Here is a 24,821-nt window from a genome sequence, read left to right on the forward strand (position 1 = left end):
GCCCACCTCAACAGAAACAGTCTCACTACAGGCTATCTTTCCAGTTGGAACGATATAAATCCATGAAACACTCAGCTTTTCATACCAGAAACAGACAGGGTTATATACAATTTTCAGTACAGCGTTCAAATAATGTATCTAAAGAACAGCTCTCTACTTCTTGATATGTAATCAGAGTTTGGGGAGCACAGGATCTGATCTTATAATGATAAGGGTGATTAAGACTGGTAAAACCTGCAACTCTATACTATGTTCTACCTAGGCTTCATTACACAATATATATATATATAGTATATGTCAATAAATAGATTACTGGAACAATTTAAGGCAGCTGTATCCATTTCAATACTAGAATTCCATTGTTATTTTACTATGAAGATAACAGTCAAAAAGATTATGTAGGTTAAGCTACTTTAGCCTCAGAAATTTATGAACACACAACTAAATAGGTTTTCTTCATAGTAATCTGATTGTCAGTTCACTGTGAAATACAGACTGAGAAAATGAGTGTTTCTTTTTTGCTTCAGCTTAATTTTGTTCTCTTCAGCAACAATACTAAAAAGCATGAGTTTAAAGGAGTGCAGCTTGATCAATAAATTGCAAAACATTAGAACTGAATGATCATACTGGTACAACCCAAGGTGTATCTCATCTGCAGAAATTCTGCAGAGCAACCAGGAGTGGAAACCTGTAGCAAGCAAAAATACAGTTTTACTGATATAAGGGTTCCATTTACTCTCTCCTTTATTGAACAAGAATTTATAAACACATTACCACACCTCCTTTGGTGTTATGTCCTAATACATGACACATTTATGGAAAGAAAACCAACCAAGCAAAACAAAAACTCCCATACCCCTAAATCTTCCTTTTGTTTCAAACACACTCCTGAACAATGCCATTGTTCCTTTAGTAGGAAAAAACAGGGATATTTTCTGTTTATCTTCCCCATATCTCCCATAGTTTTACATGTCTGCAAGCTTACTACAGAAGCCCTGGCAGTTTTGTTTTACACTTGTGAATCCTACCAGTCTTGATCATAAGACTCTGTGTATCTCTGAGCAAAGACTGTGATCCACACCTTTTCTATTTGCACTCTATCAATGATTCAAACTGGGTAATCAGGATTCTGTGTATCACTCAAGCAGCAGCTTAGATATCCATGCAAACAACTAGGATATTTTGATTTGTATTCATTTTAAAATACTTATTCTAAATAAATCCTAAGGGACCAGATTTATAGAAAGACAAAACATAACAAATGAACAAACAAACAAAAAAAAATCTCTTCTACATGTTCTGTAGAAGGAAAAAAAATTCTACCACAAGCCTTTCCATAAAAATAAAATCAAAGTCACAAACTTCAGGACAGACACTGGGAACAATGTCTCCATACATGATTCATTAAGAGCCCTGCAAGTACTATTAAGAATAATTAGTTGCCTGTATGTACTTTTAGTTTTGATAAGTACTAAGCTGGTGTTTGCAGGGGACTACCCACGAGATCTCTTTCCTCATTTAGAATAGGTTTTTTCTACCCAATGTGTATGTTTGTGACTGCTGACATTGAACCTCAGCTGCCTTCTTTCCTTAAATCATTTCATAAGATGACATCTTTTGCAATGTTTCACACTCCACTTTAATTCTGATTATCCTTGACCCTTCAGGAAGTAGAATTATTCCTTTAATAAATGACTACACATCTTTTGTATTCCACACCTAATCTGCCATTAATCCAAGGCAAGACTTCCCCACTCATCCTCTTATTTTTTAAAAGCCTTTGGTGAAGGGCCTTGTTGAAAGCTTTTTGGAAACTACTACACAAAACAGATCATCCTTATTCACATGCTGATGACTATTCCAGGTATGATTAAAATCTCAGAAAGTCAATTCTGCTCTTCCCCATTTATTATATTTATTCATAGGCCAACTAAAACTCTCTTCCAGAACAGTTTATTCTAATTTACCTGGTAATAAGGCTAAATCAAACTAACTTAAAAAACCCCAAAAAACAAACAAGCAATACACCAACCAACAAAACCCCCTACATCACCACCCCTGGCATATTATTTCTCTCTGTCACTTCACTAAGAAGACTTAAGCTACAGATAACAGGCAAGAATTAGTAGTTCAACAATTTGTTACATCAATTTTATTCTGAGTTATCTCCAACTGACATTTCAAGGTGCATTCCTCAGGCTAGGTGCCCCTTTTCTGCTGGTGTATCAACTCTTGTGGAAGCAAAACCAGATCACCTCTTTACTTTTTTTACAAAAAACACTGCAAATTCTCTGGAAGACCTCATGCCACCAATTAATTTTAAGAAAAGCTTTCATAATCAGGGTGGGGGGATTATTGTTTTAGTATTTTTTGCCTTGTTTAGGTTTTTTTAATATTAACTTGTAAACACGTAGTTCAGCACTTTAATATTCTCCTATTAACTCTCATTAGCATCAGGGGAAAATGTGCTACTCATGTAATTTTGTGCCCAAATCAGTGAAACCAAGACCCCTTCACACTCTTACATGCAAACAACCTTAACCAGGCAGCAAATATAGATTGATTCATGTCAAAGAACATCCATAAAACTACAGCCTTGTACAGACATAATATCACCCACAACTGAAAAATAGCAACTCCTTCACTTTTATGCCACTGTTTTATTTCTACCAAGCATAACAAAACCATTTAAGCCAAGATTTAAAAATCTTTGCCAACTGATGCATGTTTGTAAAAGTTTCATTATTGCCAAGCCAGAACATGCATTTCTTCATATGCAGAGAATAATGCCCTACTCAGAGCGTTAGGTTTTTTTCTAGCTCCAACACAGCCCATGCCACCAAGTTGAAGCCTCCCTTGAGTTTACAGTAGTAATTTACTATCAGCCTGAAAATGTGGCAGCATTGCCATTATGCTGAGTTCAACATCATATATGCTTTAGAATATTCTTTCTCCTGCTTCTTGGAATCACAAGAAAATATTAGAGAGAAGCAAAGACTTTAAAAATAGAGACTTCAGCTCTTCGAGTTACGAAGAAAAACATGGCCAAAACCTCTTGTCCACAACAACTAAAAAACAAAATGCATTTTTACACTTACAAAGACAAATCAAGATTCTTAGGTTACCATTGAATATCACTCAGTGAAGGTCAGGAGTAGAAGTGAGAAAAACATGAAATCTCATTGTGGCAGAGTACCTAGTTCTCTGCCAGGTGTTTAAAAAAATATTACATGGGACAAATAATACAAATGCTTCAATTTATATAAGCAACCCATATTAATGACAAAGAAATTTTTCATGCATCACATGGTTTATCTGTGTAAAGTGGGAAATGTTGCACAGACAAATGTAACTCCTAATGCTACTCATTGGTTTTTTTGGTGATTTTTTTTTCCTCTTCATGTGGTTTTACCACCATCAGCTTCTTATGTCCTCTAAAAGAGAACCCTGAATTTTGCATGTTTATCTCCAAGCTAGGTGGTCATGGAAAATAATTTTCAGAATCTCAAAAGGGCTTAGCTAGACCGTGTATTCAAACACTGACTCCTTCACAAATTGCATACCAAATTGTTTACTGACCACAAACAAAATGCATTTTATTTCAGAGCAAACCTATGCTCAACCAATATGACATTTAGCTGGTTGTATTTTAGCAGCTACATCAATCTGTAAATACCACCAACCATATAGGAAACCTAATTTCTGGAGTGACACTGCAATCAGAGCTAAAAAAAAGGCACCTTTATCTAATGAGGTTTTAAGCAAAAAAAAAAAAAAATTTAAAGGCTTTAATTTTAAATTAAATTTTAATCTTAAAAATTTAAATTTTAAATTTAATTTTGAGACAATTAAAATTCAGCTACTAGAAGACAGTTTTGCTGCCATAACACAACTACCAAAAGAGTGCGAATTATAAGCCTCTAAAGAAAATACAATACAAACTACAAATATCTAACCTAGCTTGGCAGAACAGAAAACACCACAGTCTAATTGTACAACACTTTTTGCTATAATCAATGTGTTAATGCAGAACTGCTCTTCCTCTTTCTGAGTTACCATGTGCAAAGATACATCAGCAGCAGGAGTGAATTAAGATCTGGTGGTCAAACTAAAGAGCAAGAAGGAACAGCACAAGCAGCAGAAGCAGGAAAGAGTAAAGGAAGAGTAAAGGAGGCTCTTTACTCTTCTCTTGGGAAGAGTAAAGGAGGCTGCTTGGCTCTGTGAGGGATGGGGTCAGAAAGGCCAAGGTGCAGCTCAAGCTGAGCATGGCAAGGGATGCAATGCATAATAAAAAGGGCTTCTTCAGGCCTGTCAGCCAGAAAAGTCAAAAAAAGCATACCCACCCCTTGATGAACGTGAACTGCTACCAACAGATGAGGAAATGGCTGAAGTGCACAACATTTTCTTGCCTCAGTCTTTTCTGGCAGCCTTGCTTCCGGTACCTCTCAAGCAGATGAAAGACAAGGCAGGAACTCAGGGAGCAAAGTCCCTCTCATTATAAGAGAAGATCAGGTTCATGCCCAGCTGAGGAACCTGAATGTATGTAAATTTATGAGATCCATCTCTGAGTCTTGAAGAAATTGGCTGATGGAGCTGCCAAGCCACTCTCCATGGTAACTGAAAAGTCATGGCAGTCGGTGAAGTCCCTGGTGACTGGATAAAGGGAAACCTTTCAGCCCTCTTAAAAAATGACAGAAAGGAGAACCCTGGGAGCTAACAATCTGTCAGCCTCACATCTGTGTCTGGCAATATCACAGAACGGATCCTCCTAGAAGCTATGCTGAGGCCCATGGAAGATAGGGATGTGAGTTATGTCAGCCAGCATGGCTTCACCAAGGGAACAGTCCTGCCGGGCCTACTTACCTTCTGTGATGGAGTGACTGCATCAGTGGGTAAAGGAGAGCTGTGGATGTCATCCACATGAACTTCTATAAAGCCTCTGACACAGTCCCCCACAACATCCTTCTCTCTAAATTTGACAGGGTGGACTGTTGAGGGGATGAGAAATTGGCAGGATGATCATATCCAGAGGGTCAACAGCTCGATAGCCAGATAGAGATCACTGACACATGGTATCTTCAGGAATCCATACTGGACCAGTGCTGTTTCATATCTTCACCAATGACACAGACAGTGGCACTGCTGCACACCAAGCTGACTGGTAAGGCTGAAATAGCTGAGGAGCAGGATGCCATCCAGAGAGATCTGGACAAGCTTGAGAAGTGGGCCCAAATGAACCTCGTAAGCTTCAACAAGGCCAAGTTGAAGATCCTGCATATGGGTCAGGGCAGCCCCTGGTATCAATTCAGACTGGGGGATGAAAGGATTGAGAGCAGCCCTGAAGAGAAAGATTTGGGGATGCTGGTGGATGACAAGCTGGACATGAGCTGGCAATGTGTGCTTGTTGCGCAGAAAGCAAACAGTATGCTGGGCTGCATCAAAGGAAGTGGGCAGCAGATCAGGGGAGGGGATTCTCCCCCTCTACTCCACTCTCTTGGGACCCCACCTCGAGTTCTGTGTCTGGTCCTGGAGCCCTCAAAAACAAGAAGACATGGACCCATTGGATGACATCCAGCAGATGGCCACAAACATGGTCAGAGGACTGGAGCACCTCCCCTGTGAAGAAAGGATGAGGGAACTGGGGTTGTTGAGCCTGGAAAAGAGAAGGCTCCAGGGAGACCTTATTACAACCTTCAAATACTTAATGGGGGTCTATAAGAAAAATGGGAACAATCTTTTTAGTGCAGCCTGTTGCAATAGGACCAGGGGTAAAAGTTTTGAACTAGGAGGGGGTAGACTTAGACTAGATTCACAGAAGAAATGTTTTACAATGAGGGTGCTGAAAAACAGAAGCAGATTGCCCAGAGAGGTGGTAGATGCTGCATCCCTGGAAACACTCAAGGACAGTTTGGATGGTATTCTGAGTAACCTCCTGTAACTGAAGATGCCCCTGCTCACTGCAGGAGGGTGGGACGAGATGGCCTTTAAAGGTCCTTTCTAAACTATTCTATGATTCTGTGATCACTGCACTAAGCCAAGTAGAAATCAAATTGCATGCATAAAATGAAAGAAGAGAGAAATTGAAGGGTTGGGTTTTTCTTTTATACTTAGATCCCACTACATTGCACATTTTAAATCAGAATATTTGAAGTATAGAAGTATTGCAGACAGAACTTTAACTATACCATTTCTTTTTCTAAAAGTGAACAAAGAACGTATTTAGGTGCACTGTAACTTTGTCACTCTATAAAATTTTCCTCTGTATAAAGAAACAAACAAAAAACTGATATTGCCAAGATGCTGTGTTTCTTTGTAGCCAACTGACAGATTACCACTTCCTTAGCACTGAAGCCTACTGGGGATTTTATAGATTTTATAACATCGTATCTTCTCACTTTAAAGTGTTTTATTGGAAAAAGCCCTTGACCTTTATGCATAAAAATACATCCGTTTTGAACAACCTTACAGGGGCAAAATGTTTTTATCCCTCTCAGCTTTAAGAATTGCCATTACTCTGCACCATTTCCTACCCATCAGCTCAGAGGCTGAGGTTACCCCTGGAGAGGTTGGATACAAGTACCTGGGCTTCCTCACACTCAACAGGGACTTGAACCCAGGTCACCTGCATTTACTGCAGCTGCCTTGACCACCACTTTATTGAGAATTGAGTAGCTTGCTCTTCTTCTATGAAAAAAATTAAAGCCTCAGTAGTTTGCATAAAAGTGAATTCTGGTTTAAAGCAGAGCACCATTCAAGTTTCTTTGTTATGAAAAGAGCACTGAGTCTGTGGTAGCAAGGACACCAAAAGAAATTTACTACTGAGCGTGGCTGCTCCTGCTTTGGAACAGCATATTTACTTTAACTCGCATACACTAGCAACAGGCATTTTGCAGAACGTTTTATTGCTATTAAAATACTTTAAATGAATGGAGGTAAACTAAAGATTAATTTGCTTGGTAATAGCATTGTAATTATGCCTGTGGGATTTGAATTAAAAGCATCCATTTGCTGGTAGGAACTGGTTAACTCCAGTGCGTAACTCTGCTTAGTACTAGGAATTGATCCTCTACAGATGGGGGAAAATTGTAGGGTTGCAATCTATAAAAACAGGTGGTTCTTCTGTATGGATATTCATATTAATCATCTCCTTCCTCTCATAAATCTTGCCATTTAATTCTTTTGTCACCATGGAACTGGGAAGCCTAACCTTGCAACCTCTTCTCTGCTCATTTTGAACAAAGAAAAATGGCAAGAAACTCAGCTAAAATGGAGTATGATGTGAGTTTCTTTAGGCAGTTTCCCAGAGCTCTAGTTACCAAGAAATTATTTGTAAGTCATATTTTAAGAGAATTGTGTGTGCCACAGAGGCATTAATTATGCTATCACTTGCAGTGCAATATCACACATAGTTAGTAAGATTCTGCATGACTCTTCCTTTGCCACCATTACAGGGTCTTAGCTATATACTCTTTTCCATTCCAATTATTAAAAAGCATATTTCACTCACGGGGGGCCTCTGCTGTCTCCTGGTTTTTGTCCAAAAAGGAGAACAAATGTATTTCAATGTCCATTTTTTCCTGGGAAAGAGTTCTATCCTGACATACCCCCAGAGAAGCTCAGCCAATAGATGTGGTGAGTGAGACCACACAGATTAATGAGCTCGTTATAATTCATTACAGAGTGATGTGGGGATGACTGCCCACTTTAATTAGTTTTATTACTGCAGGAAATTGTTTCATACGCCAAGCTCATCACCAAGCATGCCTGGAAAACCTTAGAGTGGTAATCACACTTGATCCAACCTGATTTCATTAGCCTGTAAGGCTAAAGGCAGTTATGATGACAAGGAAAGTATTTAAAGGATGGATATGAGAGTGGCTAGCAGAAAATAATTTATCTTCTCTAATAGTCCAGTGACAAACAACCCAATGGTGATTTCAAGGTAAAACTTTGGTGGAACCACTGCGTTGCTATGACTTACCATGCACTCCTTCTGTAATCCTGACATTAGCTGACAGTAATAGATTTATAAGGCTTAATAGGTCAGGTTTGATCAGATAATAAATTCTAGCACAAATTACCTATGACTCAAATATTCTAATAAAAATGTCAGTGGAAATGTCCTCAGAAATATATGGGCCTCTTTTCCCAGTCAGCCCCCAGTTGAGCAAAAACATTTCCACACAGTTCTTGGTAATTGTTAAGTTGCAGGAAAACAACACTTAAAAATATTTGGCAGAAAAGAAGTAAAAAAAACCCCAAACAGGTAAAATAATAGCAGATTCGGATAAAGAAAAATGGAAGACTTTTGCTCAGTCTGCAAAAGTCCTACTGAAGGAAGGATGATGTTCTAGGATCCACTTTTTTAACATTTAAAGGTTAGAACATAATCACATTCAAGGTCTCTTCATCATTACAGAAATGGTTTAAGGTCTAATTCTCCATAACCTCAATAATTTATTACAATCATGACTACCTTATAATTTTAATTGTACTCTCTTTCACTCTAAGTAACACTTAATCTTCCTAAGCCCTACATTCCTGATTAGTTGCATTTTGAATATATTGTTTAGTATTATCAGGCTCTATAGCTGTAAGAGTTAGGTATTTGTTTTAATACAAATATTAACGTGATGCCTATAAATGCCCCTGTTCTATTCATGAACAGGTGATGGAACTACAGCCTAAACCAGGCATTGATAAGAACATGGATGAACATATTTCAATAGTATGTCATAAGGATATATGGCAAATTATGGCCGATGATATCTCTAGTGAGAGGAACGCTTTCCAGTTAAAGATAATTTTCAGGGGGCTTTAGAATATCATAATGCACAGGTTTTTATTTCCCCTTCCTCCAACCCAAATAGGAGGTAATTGAATTGTGAAAAAAATCTGCCTCTAAAGTTAACTCAGTTCCTGAACACACCAAATTTTAATGCCTTACATTGTTCAACCACTCCAAACACAAACTAAAAGCCATTCTTTCTCCACAATTTTTTACAAAAATCACTGCTAGTACAAAAAGGTGGGGTTTTTTCTGATTCCACACAGTAACTGCCAACTGTTATTTTGCTTCCTGTAAGGAAATAGGTGTCAGTAGCACCTCACCCGTTTGCATGAGCAAATGCAGCATCTCCCTTAGCAAGCAGCCCTGCTGGTTATTAACTGAGCCTCACACTCTTCAGACTGACAGGGCAACAGCATCTGGCTGTCAGGGATTTTCACATTCCTGTCATAAATATGATATGTAAGTATAACAAATGAAGGGTTAACAAAAAGCAATAAAGACAGACAACACAGATTTCTGGCACGTCTTCTGTACAGTTTTTGTGTAGTGCTATCTTAAAGGAAGTCCTTGCTACTGCAACTATGGCTCATGGTACTAATAAAATAATTCTTACAGGGTCTTCTGACAGGTGTTATGATCTTACAGAATAGGAAGCTGAGAAAAAATTACATGAAAAAAATCTATGAATAAACCCCAAGTTTTTATTTTCTATTTGTTGCCATGATCTAACCTAATTTTCATCTTTACTTGTTAGTGTTCTCAAATCCCTTAATCTACCTTATCCCTGTGTTACACCTGGCTCAGGCATGATTAAGGGCTGTATATTTTTCCCAAGACATACAGGTTCTGAGACTGGAACTTTCTGTTCCCTAACAATTTCCAGTAACTTGGGAGTGGATAGGGTGAACCAATTCTGCTGAAACTGAAAATGTTTACTGATTCCTGGGTATATATTAAGTTGCCAGAACAGATGCAGGAATTTTTGTGAGTGCTATTTTAGGAGTGATCAATGCTGATTTCCCAACCATTTGGTGTTTGCATGTTGCACCCTCTTGTAAATCATCTTTTTGAGTCTCAACAGTATCCTTAGCAACTGAATAGGAATATTTAGTCCAATCTGTGAACTGGGAATCATTTTATATTTATTAGTCCAATGTAAGCAGAAACATTTCCTGCAGTTTAAACCATGAAACTGTGAAAAGAGAAACAAAATAAACACACCACACCATACCACCCCCCTGTCACATCCAGGTGGGAAGACCTAAGCAGACTGCAGCATAGTTCATCTGACAATTGTACACCATGGATTTATGGTATTACAGAAAAGAGTAATTTCAGCAATGCAAGATAAAACAAATTCATCTGTTCAAGTAAAAGTTGTTCAAAGCCATCATTTTTTGTGTATATGAGATAAAACTAGCAATAGCTTAGCTAATGCATGCAAATTCATAATTCTGGGCATTTTGAAGACTGTCAAATTACTGTCATTTCCCCTTGTCCTCACTCATATCAGACACTTGTTTTATGCAGTTCTGTGAAAGCAGAGGAGAGGCACTGAGGTTACAAAACAGATCTCAAGCAAGGCAATAACATAAGACAGACATTGCAGAGCAGTTCTGTATTTCTGCTTTGAGGTGATTCTCTGTGAACTTGAAGTATAATTGCCTTTGATGGGACAAAATTAAAGTCTTGGGTTTTGTCTCTGTTTGAAAAGCCACTCAACATACTAAGCAGTTGTGTTTGCCCTGTAGTAAGACCTATATGGTTTGATTTCATTGGTTTTTCAAGGGGATTATCTTGCCTTTCAACACTTACAAGAAAAAAATCTGAGAGAAAAAACAGAGATTATTCTAGAGCTTGGAGTGAGGGGTTTTTGTGGGTTTTTTTATTTGTTATTTGGTTGGTTTGTTGTGGTTTTTGCCAGTTTTTTGTTTGTTTGTTTGTTTTCTTTTTGGTTTTTTTGAGAGAGAAAATAAGTAGGGGAAATGAAAGTGTCCTTCTGCATTCCAGTTCAAATACTCATTCACTTCCTAAGCATGATTCATTTATTGTTGCACTGTAAAATGAGCTGAACCGCATTTTAAAACAGTTCCCTGAGATAGTAAAAGACTCTTTGCATACCTTCCATCTCTTTATATAAGGCTACACAACAGAACCTATTTGTACAGCTAACGCTTCAAGTTCTTACAACAAACCTTTTGCTTAGATGTTTAAATTACTATGTCATGCACAATAAAGGCATAGAAGGAAAATATTTTGTTTACTTGTGAAGAGAATGCTTTGAAAATCCCTGTTGAACTGGTCAGTGAATCTATAAATTATGTTAATGCTGTTCCCTGTTGTCACTGAATATCCTATTCACACCATTCTGGCAATGGAAAGAACTCAGTTACACTTCTACCATTTGCTGAAAGTTGAGAGCATTAACAGCAGCTGTTGCTGAAAGACTTGGCCACACACACAAGTTTTGTTTTGTTTTGTTTTAAAAGCTAATAGCAATAGGATTTCTCAGATATGTAAAATTTTATGTGGATGCACTGAAATACATGAGCTACACTTTCAAAAACAGCTTAACATTTCAGTTCCTTCAGTTTTGGGGTACCTGACATGGAAAATCCAAGCAGGGCTGCAATTCTGAGTAAACAGTCAAAAATCTTCAGTACAACAGGAATAAGCAAAAGTCATTGAAACTCATGTTGAATTTTGCTATGTGTGGACCAACTGCATTAATCAAAACTTTGTTTAAAATAACTCTTTAATTGAAGAAACGGTCCAACTTACTTAAAGCAAATTATAAATGAATGCACAAATTAAAATTCACCTGTTTCTCAAGTTCTCTTTAGCCTTAATAACCAATTGCAATATTTTTTAAACATGTTAACACAGTCCTTGAGTGTGTTAGTACCACTTTATTCACTGCAGACAATTTCCTTTCATTTTCTCAAGTATGTTTTGGAATCCATCTTGAAAGATATTATATTATTCTCTCTCAGGAAACAAAAACATTTTTCATCAGTATAACCTGCTCATGACAAATGACTTAACCAAATAACATGACTTATCTGTATCAATCTATATGTCAAATTTGGTCTTCAGGATTTCCACTTCAAAGATGTGAAAGTTCTCAGTCATTCTACATCATTTATTTCCAAGAAAAGTACTTACTGTTTTATAGTTTATGATCTTTCTAATTTGAAAAAAAGTCAAACCCAAGCATCGGCCCCACCCATGAAAAGCAATAACAGAGCAAAGAATAATCTGAGGGAACTAATGACAGGCAATCAAGAAAATAAGGCTGAAATAAAGATCACATATTAATGTACCTAACATAAAAAGCAGATTATGTCTATTAACCTAGATCCCCATTTTGTTATCACATATATGTTTAACTGTTAGCATTGACTACACTCCCTCTTGTACAGCTAATTATGTGGTTTCAGGCTTAAAAGTTCTCTGTCTTCTTGTTCAATTCAAATTACATAGAACAGTTACCTTACATCAGCAAGTTAGAATTGAGAGAAAGGGTTATTTCCTTCTCAGTTAAGTTTCTCAGTTGGAGATTAAATGAAAATCTGAACAGAAAGAAGACGATGACTTTCAGGCCAACTTCAGCTGAGACGTTGAGCACTGATAAACATTTCCTGAGAGCCTATCTGATGTTGTCACTGCTTCAAACACTTGTCATTCACAGACCTTTGGTCTGACACTATAGCCAGAACACTTAAGACTAAATTCTGCTTTCTCAGCTGCTGCTATTTTTGTGCCATTGGCATTAACTTTGTCCTAGAAAAGTCAAATGCTGTCTCCTGAAGAAACAAAAATGGCTGATTTTTCAGTAAAAGAGCACAAGTATTAACTAAAATTACTAGAGACACCCATCCGAGTGTGAAACTGCTGTGCAAACACACCATTTCATATGGTTTCACCTAATTCTCTCCCCCTCAACAAAAACTTTACATGTGTGAAAAACCTATGGCAACAGTTATAGAATGACTTAGAACACTTTGTAGTCCTGGAGATCCCTGTTCTTCAACACCTCTCAGATTGTGGATGAGTAGTATAATTAAGGCTTTAAACTAGGGAGTGAGATGATTTCCATATATATATATATCTATATATATATATATATATCTATGTATAGATATATCTATCTATCTATATATATATATATATATATATAAACTGATGAAACACCTGCCCTAATGAGGTCCTGATCTTTAAAGGTGGTATTAGTACTCATCTCACAGCTTACACCTTTGGAGCAAGTTTCAGAATTTACACTGTTGATCAAATGATTCTCACAGGAAGTTTTCATCATATTAAACAGTGTGCTCATATCTCTTCTAGCCTACACAGAAACACTGCTTTGCTTCTTTTGCTGCCATATAGACAACCAGAACTCATGCAAAAAGCTTTGCAAAAATGGAACACCACATCTGGAGTCTATAACAAAGAAACCAGTTATCTCCGATATGGGTCATGCCCACGTTTTGAGCCAAATTGTGAAACATTAGAAAATTTACTGACATTTTAATGAGCTTGAGTAATACAGAAGCAAGCAAAGGTATTGAACTCCATCTTCTCTCCTTTTGTAAACCTGAGAATTTGAGGTAAGTCAGTTTGCCAGTACATTTAATAGCCACAGATCTAACTTTCTGCAATACCAGTAACTCTGCATCAGTCTTCCTCCCATGCATGAGGGAGCAGATCCTGCCTGAGCAAATATTGCTGCATGCATTATCACTAACACCACAAATTATTGCAATTGCACAAAATTCACCCTCTGCCCTTACACCAAAAGATACCCTTGCTACATTATTAGAGGAATTAGATTCTCATCCTCCTAATTACTGCAGCTGTATGGAGATAGAGGCTTTGCCCCATGTATCTTCCTAAGAGCTCTTTGTAACTTCAGTCACTGATAGTCTGAACCAGTAAAAAAAAAATCTTACTACTTACAAATAGGTGCTATGAAAAATAATGGAACTATGCAAAGTAGAAAGCCTGTGGTATACACCTGTAGGAGTGAGCAGTTATTTTTTCATATCCTGCAGAGAGAGGAGCTTAGATTTCAGAGAACAGAATACACCTGATTGATTTTGGAGAGATATCAAGTAGAATGAAAATCCCAGAGCAGAACTTCTCCTTTACAACAGAGGCATTGATTTTCTTGAATCAATGGAAAGAAGGAACTTATGGGAGAAACACAATGGTTTATGGTATCATAAAGATCAATGCCAGCAACCTCTATTTTGTTCACTGCAAGAGCAATATATGTTCTGCTAGGCACCTTATTGCCAGGCTGGTTTATAATTTTCCACTCTCACCCCCACAACTTTTGAAGCTGTTGGTATGCAGCCAGACCTATCTAAAAAAGGATGAAATTATTTTACTCTTCATAAAGCATCAGATTAATTATTTACTGTTTAATGCTATTTCTGGTTTTCTGAAAAACCTAACAACGAAAATATTTCTGCACTTACAGAAATCACCTATTGTAAAATGTTTAAAAATGTTATTTCCCTTCATAATCCAAACTATTAAAAGCAAATCAGTATACATGCACTAAGTATGACTGAGATCAAAAAGCATTAAACTTCTAGACACAAAAAGTAAATAAAATTCTACCTTATTAGCCCAAGAACGATTGGCTGAACAGGAACATTACAGACTCAGTCACCTTTCCCAATGCTAAAGAAGTTGCCAATATATATTAAAAATATACATAGATGACATAACTAAACAATATACATAAACTACCTTGTTTCTAGACAGCATAACCTGCTACATACAATACAAATTAATGCATTTGAATACAGAAATGAAGTACACAATCCTCTCCAATGACTGTAACTGAAATCAGAATTAAAAAATGCTTTGGGTTGAAAGGAACCTTAAAAGTCCATCTAGCAAGCAGCAAGATCTTCAATTACAGGAAGTTACTCAGGGTCCCTTCCAACCTGTCCTTAAGTGTTTCCTGGGATGCAGCATCTACCACCTCTGTGGGCAATCTGCTGATCTGCTTCTGTCTTTCACCACCCTCACTGTAAAAAATTTCTTCTGTGTATTAGGTCTAACTCTACCCCCTTTTAGTTCAAAACCCTTATCCCTGGTCCTATTGCAACAGGCTGTGCTAAAAAGATTGTTCCCATCTTTCCTATCAGCCCCCACAAAGTACTGAAAGGCTGAAATAAGGTCCCTCTGGAGCCTTCTCTACTCCAGGCTGAACAGCCCCAACACTCTCAGCCTTTCTTTATAGCAGAGGTGCTTCACCCTCTTACCATTCCCTCAGGACTCAGGGATTCATCTCATCAGGTCCCATAGATTTTAAGGTGGGCATGAATATGTGATGATATTCATCAGACATTCCTTTTGGGATCATAGATCTGAGGTTCCTTTCACCAGACATTCATTACTGTACGCTCACTTGGCAGAGGTACAAAATCCTGTTGCCAAGTGCCAGTTTTCCATTCTGAAACACAGTTTCTTAAAATGATTTTCCTGCATATCTGGGGGCATAAAACCACTTTAGTTCTTGTTTTTAATCTGTTTTTTTCAATAGCACATCTAGATACAGATCTTAGTAGTAAATATGGTGGATTATCACACCTTCTCCTAAAGTTGGCATGGCCATATAATAAAGGAATGCAAGATAATCCCTGTTTGTTTTTTTTTCTTTTTAAGGAAATAATTGTTATTACTACAACACTTACACTCAAAGTGTTGTTATATTATGAATATGCAAAACATTTTTAGTTGAAGTGTTTGAGTGGTGGTGAATTCTCCTTTTTCATGTATTGTTCCAATAATTAGGACCCTTCCTTAAAAAAGCACTCCTGTTCAGTAGAGCTGCTTCATTTTGAAGAGCACTTTTTAAATGGCTGTCAGATTTTATTTCTCCAGCACTGAAAATGTCAGAGCTAAGCATTAATGCACCAAAGTGTACGTGCAAAGATAAGCAGGTGCTTATATTAGGCCTATTTTAAAGACAATAAAAGGAAGTTGTTACAGCTGAAGTTATATTTTTTTGAAAATATTTATTAATTTGGGTAGTATGTCAAAGTGTCTTCAAAGACCACATGCAGAAAACTTCTTATCTCTGGAGCAAGACATCAGAGGTACAGAAATAACTCTTCAGAAAAACAGCTCAACCTGGTTTAGTGGGAGGTGCCCCAGCCCATGAAGGGGGTTGGAATGAGATGATCTGTAAGGTCCGTTCCAACCCAAACCATTCTATGACCCTATGAGCTACAGCATAATCAATACATTGGTAATGACACCAAGGCTATATAGATGTTTATAACAGTCTCTTAAAATTGATTAATTTGTTACGTAAAAATATAAGTGTAATTTATACATTGTGGTAATTTACAAAAGAGAAAAAAATATATAAACTACAGTAGATATGGACTTGCACGAGTTTTCCAAACAGAAGAAAGAGTTTTATAACATAAATTCTTTAGATATGTATCAAAATCATTAAGTACCTTGTATAACAATTTTAATACCTGTTTGGGCTTACATTTTACAAACAATGCACAGCTCTGTACATGTAAATCATGTACATTCTATTTTCAGACAACCTTGCTTCTCCAAATGCTGTGTAAATTGTGTCAGAGTGGTTCCAAACAATGTTTATCAATATGGTGATAGGGGCTTTATACATATAAATATAAAAAGAAATATATAAAGTGTATATATATAAATATATATATTATAATAAAGACATATATCTACCATAATTATAGTAAATTTTCCTATTTTAATTATCCAAGTCATAGCACAGTGTTTTTAACTTATATTAAGAACTTACGTACCATATTCAAATGAATCAGTAATGTATTTTATAGTAAGTATTAAATGGTTTTAGACCAGCATAAGCTAACTGAAATGTAACAAACTTGACATTTTAATCTTAAGCACACCAGCAGGTTTCTCTACTTGTAATTTTCAAACATTCAACTTCCCTACAATGTTTTGTCATGTTCCAGAGCTGACATTAACTGCTCAGAAGAGCAGCATTGTGGTTTTTTGGTACAGGAGATGTTTATCACTGGCTTTTAAGGAATATTTCATTTTAGGTACCAGCTATTAAAAGACTTGCCTCAAAGAAAGTACTAATATTTTGCATTCAAAATACCACTTTTTCATGGCTTATGCTAACTGCTAAAAACTACAGAGCTTACATCTATGGGCACTTTTAAGAGCTTTAGCTAAAACCATCCAGTTTTGAATAACATTACATGTAAAAAAATTGCATTTAAGAAAGAATCTGCTTCCTGAAATTAGCAAATATCTGTCCAGGCTTTTTGACTCTACTCTTAGCAACAAGACTGAGGAAAAAAGCGTGAAAAAGCCCAAGTATTTCTCTTTCTTCTGACAACCTTGAAACTTGAGTCACAGCTATACTCTCCTGATTTATCTTCGCATTGAACTGCACACTTCACTCAAAACACCCAGCTCATCTTCTGTCTCTCTGCCCCTTCCTCCTCCATGGAAAAAACACTAATAGACAAGTACATTTTCAGGTTAAATAATAATTCAGTGATTTTAATTTGGTCAGGAAGAACTTTTTATAGACACTGCTGATGCAAACCTTTTTGCACAGAGTTTCACAATTCTAATAACATTTTTTCCTACAAGCAAGAAAAACCAAATGTTTCTGCAGAAGCTTACAGTAAAAGGTGAGAAGGGACATGGAATTAACTTGGTTTTCTGAAGAAAAAGAGTTTAAGAAAGATCTTAGCCTTCTAAGCAGGGAAAAAATATCCCAAATAATTTGATTGGTAATGGACAGAGCTGAGATATTCAGCACTACTCTCCATTGAAAAGATGTAACAGATGCAAGTTGATTTTACCATAATGCAAAGACAATATTTTTCCTCTCCTTGCATCACCACAAAGAAGAGAACTGAAAAGCCCCAAGTATGAAGTTGGTCTATCCAGGAAAAAAATATCAGCTGGCTTTGCTGCCACCTGAAACCCTCACTTCAAGTAATCTTTGATTGTTTAGGGCAGGGTTGGCCAATTTCTATTCTGGAGGTGAATTTTGGAAAATTTAAAACTGCCCAAATCAGCAATTAGTTAGCATACTCCTGAAAACAGAGAAAATGCTGACAACTCCAGGAGCCATCAGTGCAGTTCAATGAGGTCACTGGGATCCTGCTCAGCCCTTTAGCCAGAAGTGCTTTTCTGATGCTGGCATGGACCACAGCTGCTGCTAGTGCAGTAGCAGCTCCTGCACAGCCAAGGCCTTTTCCATAGAAATGACAAGAATAAAACTGCCTCTACATCACCTGTTGTAAGGGATGCAACCCTCCAACACACCCAGCAATCTCTTACTAGCCCCCTTCTCCAAATCCAGACTCTGCTGCCTGAAGTCCCCTAGCAAAGCTCAGGTCACTATACAGCAGAGTCTGGATGGGGGGGAATTCAGCCATAGAAAACCAGCTCCTTTCCAGTATAGGGTAAACTTAGGAGCAGGAATCTAACCTTGTGAGTCCATCCTGTATAAATGAAACCACCATCACTGAGCTGCTAAGCAATGCCATTTCCATACAGACTGGCTAACTAGCAAGAGAAGCAGCAAACCCTTCATATCTCCTCTCCCTTAAGACTTTCTTCCAGGTGGAAATTGGCCCATCAGCCATTTAGTGACAATTGCTAATTTAGCTATCTTCTACTACTCTGGGCCACGTGGCTTTCCTGCTACTTATCTTGCTGTTGTTCTCCAAAAAGCATTCATGCCTTATGAAGTGAAACATCACATCATACCTGTAATCTTTCTGTTATGACACATTTAACATTTCCTTTTTTTCTTCATCTTGTTAATTGCTTTACTAAAATTTCATTTTGACTAATTAACTGAAGCATTGTTATCATGCTCTAAAAACTACAGAAAGCTGAGGCAGCAAGAACTTAGTGTTGTTACAGAGTTTGAATGAGATTCTAGCTGTCTCCACAGGCCGTTTCATCTGTCTACTGATGTACTCCTGCTTTTCATCCGGAAATTACATATTCCTTTCACTTCTGAGTGAAGCATCAGCTCTAAGATTATTTTCTACTGAAAACAAAAAAAATTAAGTTTTATGGGTTTGAGTTGGCTTTTTGGTGTTGTTTTTTGTGTGTTTTTGTTCATTTTTGTTCTTTTTTAATGAAGTTGTTGGAATGATGAAACCATATGTTATCCTACCATTATGTGACATCTACACCCCTCTCTGCCTGTTCATAACCTCTTATCCACTTGGGTGGCAGGAAAATGGAGAGATGAAAACAATAATGAAAGATGAATTATTATTTGAATTTCAGTTTCATTATCTGTTAAACAGGAAAGTGTTTGCTTCCTCTTGTGATATGAGGTGAGAAGGAAAAGACTTAAAGAGAGAAAAACCAGTAACGAAATATTGCTTAGAATTCAATGTTTTAAAAGATAAGACTCTTACCCTGAACTTTCAGACTTTACGTACATAATGTAATTGTTGACTACTAATAATCTAATAAACAAATTAAAATTAGAAGCCTTCTTCAAACTTTATTTGCCTTCCATTATTTACAACAGCTCTCTTAATCCAAGCTCACTTATCAGGAGACAGTGATAGAGGGGGAGAAGGGCCAGACAGCCAAGGATCAGGCCCAGCCAGCGTGGGTTCAGGAAAGACAGGTCCTGTTTGACCAGCGTGGTCTCACTCTATGACCAGGTGATCCACCTAGTTGGTAACAGGAAGGCTGTGGATGTTGTCTACCTGGATTTTAGTAAAGCCTTTGACACTGTCTTCCACAGCATCCTCCTAGACAAGCTGGTGGTTCATGGTATGGACACACAAAGTCTTTATTGGGTTAAAACTGGCTGCATGGCAGGGTCCAGAGACTTGCAGTCAATGGAGTTAAATCCAGTTGGTAACCAGTCACCTCTGGGGTTCCCCAGGGCTCAGTTTATGGCCAGTCTTGTTCAATATCTTCATTAATAATCTAGATAAGGGGATTGAGTGCTTCCTTAGCAAGTTTTCAGAAAATACCAAGTGGGTTGGGAGTGTTTATCTGCTTGAGGGTAGGAAGGCTCTGCAAAGGGACCTGGTCAGACTGGACCAGCCAGCCAAGGTCAATAAAATGAGGTTTAACAACAATCTCATGCAACAGGGGACTTGGGGAAGAGTGGTGGAAAGCTGCCACCCAGGAAAGGAGCCAGGGGTGTTGGTCAAGAGCTGACTTGGTATGAGCCAGCAGTATGCCCAGGTGGCCAAGAAGGACAAGAGAAATCCTGGCTTGTGTCAGAAATAGCATGGCCAGCAGAAGGGAAGTGATTGTGCCCCTGTACTGGGCACCAGTGAGGCCACAGCTCGAGTTCTGTGTTCAGTTTCAGGCCCCTCACTACAAGAAAGACACGGAGCTGCTGGAGTGAGTTCAGAGAAGGGCAACGAAGCTGGTGAAGGGTCTGGAGAACAAGTCCTGTGAGGAGAGACTGAGAGGCGTGGGAACGTTTGGAGGAAGCTGAAAGAGACATTATTACTCTACAACCACCCAAGAGGAGGCTGCAGGGAGGTGGGTGCTGACCTCTCTCTCAAGGGAACAAGGATAGGACCAGAGGAAATGGCCTGAAGTGGCACCAGGGGAGGTTTAGACTAGATGGGAGGAAGAATTTCTTTACTGAAGGTGGTGGAATCACTATCTCTGGAAGCATTTAAAACTGGAGATAAGGCACCTCAGGACATGCTCCAGTGGGTGATACTAGAGATATATTTCAATTTCTATATTGTATTGGAGCAGGGATATTGACAGTTGGACATGGTGATCCTAGAGGTCTTTGCCAACTGTGACAACACTGTGATTCTAATCTTGATCAAAGCTGCCCAATAGGTAGGTTTTCTAAATCTCATCCCATGCATGAGATTAAAAAGAACTAGAGCAAGGCAATTCCAACGTGTTTGCTGCAACATAAGGTGCCAATCCTTTGAAGGTCTGTTAGGATCATGATAGGGAAAATTAATTAAGACAGAGCTGTATTAGGCAAGGCATTGCCTATTCCTTTCATGGGCACCAGACCTAATCTCACCAGTTTGATGGAACATCCTCAGACCTGCCAAAAAGGAGTAATTAAATCCTAACAGTCAAACAGTCAGATGCCAGTGTGGACTATATGATGTGAATTAATATTCTTGTTACCAATTAGCACTCCCATGGTTTTCAGTATGCAGCCTGCAGTACCATGTTCACTGCCCTATTCTTATGTATTTTGGCATCTAGAACATTTGCAAGTGCTAATACTACTAGAGCTGCCTTCTGAGCACTTCAAAGAATAAATAAAATTAGTCTTACTATGCCACTAAAAAGAAGAAATGTACTTTGGTAATTCTACAGATAGAATTTAAATCACCTATGTTATCTCCCCTAGGAAGATAAGCAGCTACTGGGACAGAAGTTCCCTATCCTCCAATTTTCACTTTTGTACCTTAAACCCAAGGCCATCTTTCAACAAAAAATACATCACTAGAATAGCACGAGACTTGCACGTTTTGCAATTTCAACACATTTTTGTAAAGCACAAATGGAAATTCCTGACCCTGCAATGTTACCCCATTTGTCTAGTGAGAAAGAGAAAAAGAGAAAAACCCAATGTTACTTAAAAAAAAAAAAAAAATCAGGTAAATGCAGTCCTTTCTTATTCTGAGGAACTTGAGAACCACTAATGAATATTTGATTTACTCCCACTTCTTTTTTATCACCCTTTTCTCTCATGAGACAAAGGAGAAAAAGATGATGAGTAGGAAGCTCTCTTTCAGAGCTGCACAGATGTAGCTCTGAACAATAGCAGGTACAATTTTTTTTTTAAAAAAAACCTAAGAATTGACAGCATGTTTATAGGAAGTATTTCTGTAGGAAATATATACCTGTATCTGTGGGTGCTTATGTATCAGGGCAAAATCTGTTCAAGTGAGTCTGCTAGTAAACTTTGTAGTAAATTACACTTTATATTAAGCTTACAGAAACCTCCATGAAGAAGTATAAAGTCTAACTCACACAACCCAAAAGACTCTGCTAAGATTAAAATAAGAATGCATAGCTCTTCAAGTAGAGAAAACTTATAAAAAATGTTCTGTCTTCTCCAACAGAAAAGCATTAGTCAATTCATACAACACTCCACCACATCCTACACTTGATAATTAAATCGGAATTGCTCCGTGACAATGGTGAAAAGTTGAACTCTCACTGCCTAGTCCAGTCCTGCCAACCAGATCACTTCTCAGCTAAGTCTTCTGGGGGTTTTTAGCTGCCAAAGTCCCACTGTCTGAGAAACTATATCCTCATTCCTGGCATCTTTGCTTTCCCTTGGTTATCTTTCCAGTGGGACCCTACTCTACTTCTAGCTGGATGCTTGAGTGATCTTGACCAGACCAGATTCTTGTCACCTATAAAGTTACTGAAAGTTGTTTCCTTCAAATATTTTTGCTCTAGTTTGTCACTCAAATAAAAAGAAAATTTTGTTTCATTATTTAAAATACTCCAATTTACTGTAAATCACTTGTCTTCGGCTTACAGTTCAACCAATAGCTTATTGGAATGATTATGTCCTGTGCACTAACTTGTGTCTCACACTGTATGCAAGCAAGAAGAGTCAAATTAAAATGGAGACCTTGGGCACCAAGAGGTGGGATGGCAGAAGAGAAATGAGGATGGAAATGTGACGGCTTCCTCTGGCATCTTGAGGTTATCTCAAGTTTGAAAAGAGAACAAGCCTGAGGTCTGGATTTTCTGTCACTGATAAAATGTTTAAATCATACAGTTCCGTGGTGTAGTTTTATCTTTTGTTTTGTTACTTGAATTTTGCTGATTTTCAAACTTCTACACTCCCTGAAACTGAAAACAATTACTAACTTGTTAAAGAAAAGAACTAGGGACATTTACACCTCCTATGTAGTTAATGACCTTGAGAAAGCCACCCAACAACTCCATGCCCACGCATGAGTGTGACAGACCTGTCAATCTGTACCTTATATCTATCACTGCAGTGACTTTTAAAAAATACTCTTAAGAATTTCACACATGTAATAAAGATTGACAAGCACACAATTCATTCTGTAGGTCATCCACTACACAAATGTATTTTGCATTCCTTGCCTGAACAAGTTTTTTTTGGTAAAAACAAGGTCACCTTGGATTATCAAATTCTATTCTGGAATACAAGAAGCCTTCAAAGTGCAATGGATGGTACACAGCCTTGATCTTCACATTTGTTTATGCTCCCACAGTGTTTTTCACACAACTCTAAAATACAAGAAGAAAGCAGTCATATTCCACCTCTTGGAGAAAAACAGCACAGGTCTTTGACAAAGTTGGATCCTTGCTCACATATCAAGCAACCACTGACAAAGAGAACTCACCAGAGAAACACAGCTCAGAGCATCACAAAACATGCCTAAATCTGTTGTGTGCATGAAGTTTTAAAAATAAAAAGTGACTTAAAATGTAATAATTATAGTCTAATAAAAATTACTTAAGCTCTAGCTTGATAATATATATATATTTTTGGTGCACAGATGCGAGGGATCTCCCATAAAGTTATGTATTTTTACTTTTTCTGAATATTTCTTGTTCAGTTGTTCATTGAATACAGAATTCATCAATCCCTTGATAAGTCAAGTAGCAAGTTAAACCAAATGGGACTACAAAACATACAAAAGGCAAATAATAAGTGAACTTCAAGCTAACACTTGCTGACTATCATATTAGCTAATCTGACTTGTGGATATGTCCTTTATCCTAGTGACCATGTACTGTGCTCACCTGAAGAATTTGATTAGGTTTTCTTAGTTTATAGGCTTGCTCTTACAACACTGCCCTCTGACATATAAATAGCAGTCAAGACTCCAAAAAAAAGCTCACAGAAAATTGTGCAGATGCATTATTGATTGCTGTATCCTTCTTCATATGAAAAAATGAAATAGTTAACAAGACAGACTTCAACATTGAATTTTAAAGTGTCAGTTAACAGGCATTCTTAGTAGACTCTTTGTAACAAAATGTCATACAAACAACATTATCCCTACAGGTATATAATTTTGCTAAAGCTGTAACACTGTTGTATTCCTGGGTAACTGATTAGGAGTTCACACCTTTTAAAATCTCTTGTGTAGTAGTAATTTTAGCTACCAGAATTTTATTCAGTGCTTCTAAATAATTTAAAGCTAGCGTTGCAGATTATTTTCTGTAAGTTGTTTCTCTGAACTATGCTACCACTGTTATGTTTACACCACCATGACACCTGTAATACTCATTTTCAAGACAAATGGTTTTAGTATCAGAAACAGCTATCACAATTTGTCAAGAGCACTGAGCGTGTTCCTCTTTGCTGAACAATAGCTTAAAAAGTGGAGTTCAACCTTCTCTGCAGGAGATTATTCATAACACCACTAGGAACAAGGCTACACTTCAGCCAAGAGAATCACAATACAAAATACAAGCTGAGAATCACAGCTGTCCATAAAAATCCCACCAAGCCCTCAAATACTAACCTAAAAAAAAAAAAAAAATTGCCTAAAGAGATGGAAAGGAGTAAAATGATCTATAAGATGCTGGTATGACACAGTAAAGTCTCATAAGATGCTTATATTTTTCATGACATCATTTTTCCAGTGGCACAAAAGGAATTCTCCCCTCTGTTCCTCTCTATATAGAACAGGAGCATTTTTACTTAAAAAGAGGATTAACATCAAACATCACATCACAGATGGTATTTGAACCCTTTTTTAGGTAAAAGAAGAGATTTTTTTCTGGTGTTAGTCATGTGGTATTTTCTGCAAGAATTTTGTTCTGCTACAGTTGATATTACACAGACAAAACTGAGTTAAGGGGGCGAAATGATGCACATGCTGTTATTTAAGACAAGACAAAAAAATGCAAAAAAAAACCCCAAAAAACAGATGGAAAGAGCCACCTGATAAACTGAACTCATTCAGTGCAAAGAAAAATGGCTTCTGTTGATTTAACCTAACAATTGGTGAATTCTACTAGATTGATTGTAACCATTTTGGTTATA

The 24,821-nt window shown here is 37.5% G+C and overlaps 1 protein-coding gene across 6 annotated transcripts in view; it reads right to left on the bottom strand.

Moving 5' to 3' along the window:
- Positions 1–24,821, bottom strand: part of CCSER1 (coiled-coil serine rich protein 1) — a 669,425-nt gene that overhangs the window by 299,480 nt on the left and 345,124 nt on the right. The gene's annotated exons all lie outside the window — the stretch shown is intronic.

Source organism: Heliangelus exortis, chromosome 4, assembly GCF_036169615.1.
Source record: "Heliangelus exortis chromosome 4, bHelExo1.hap1, whole genome shotgun sequence".
NCBI lineage: Eukaryota > Metazoa > Chordata > Aves > Apodiformes > Trochilidae > Heliangelus > Heliangelus exortis.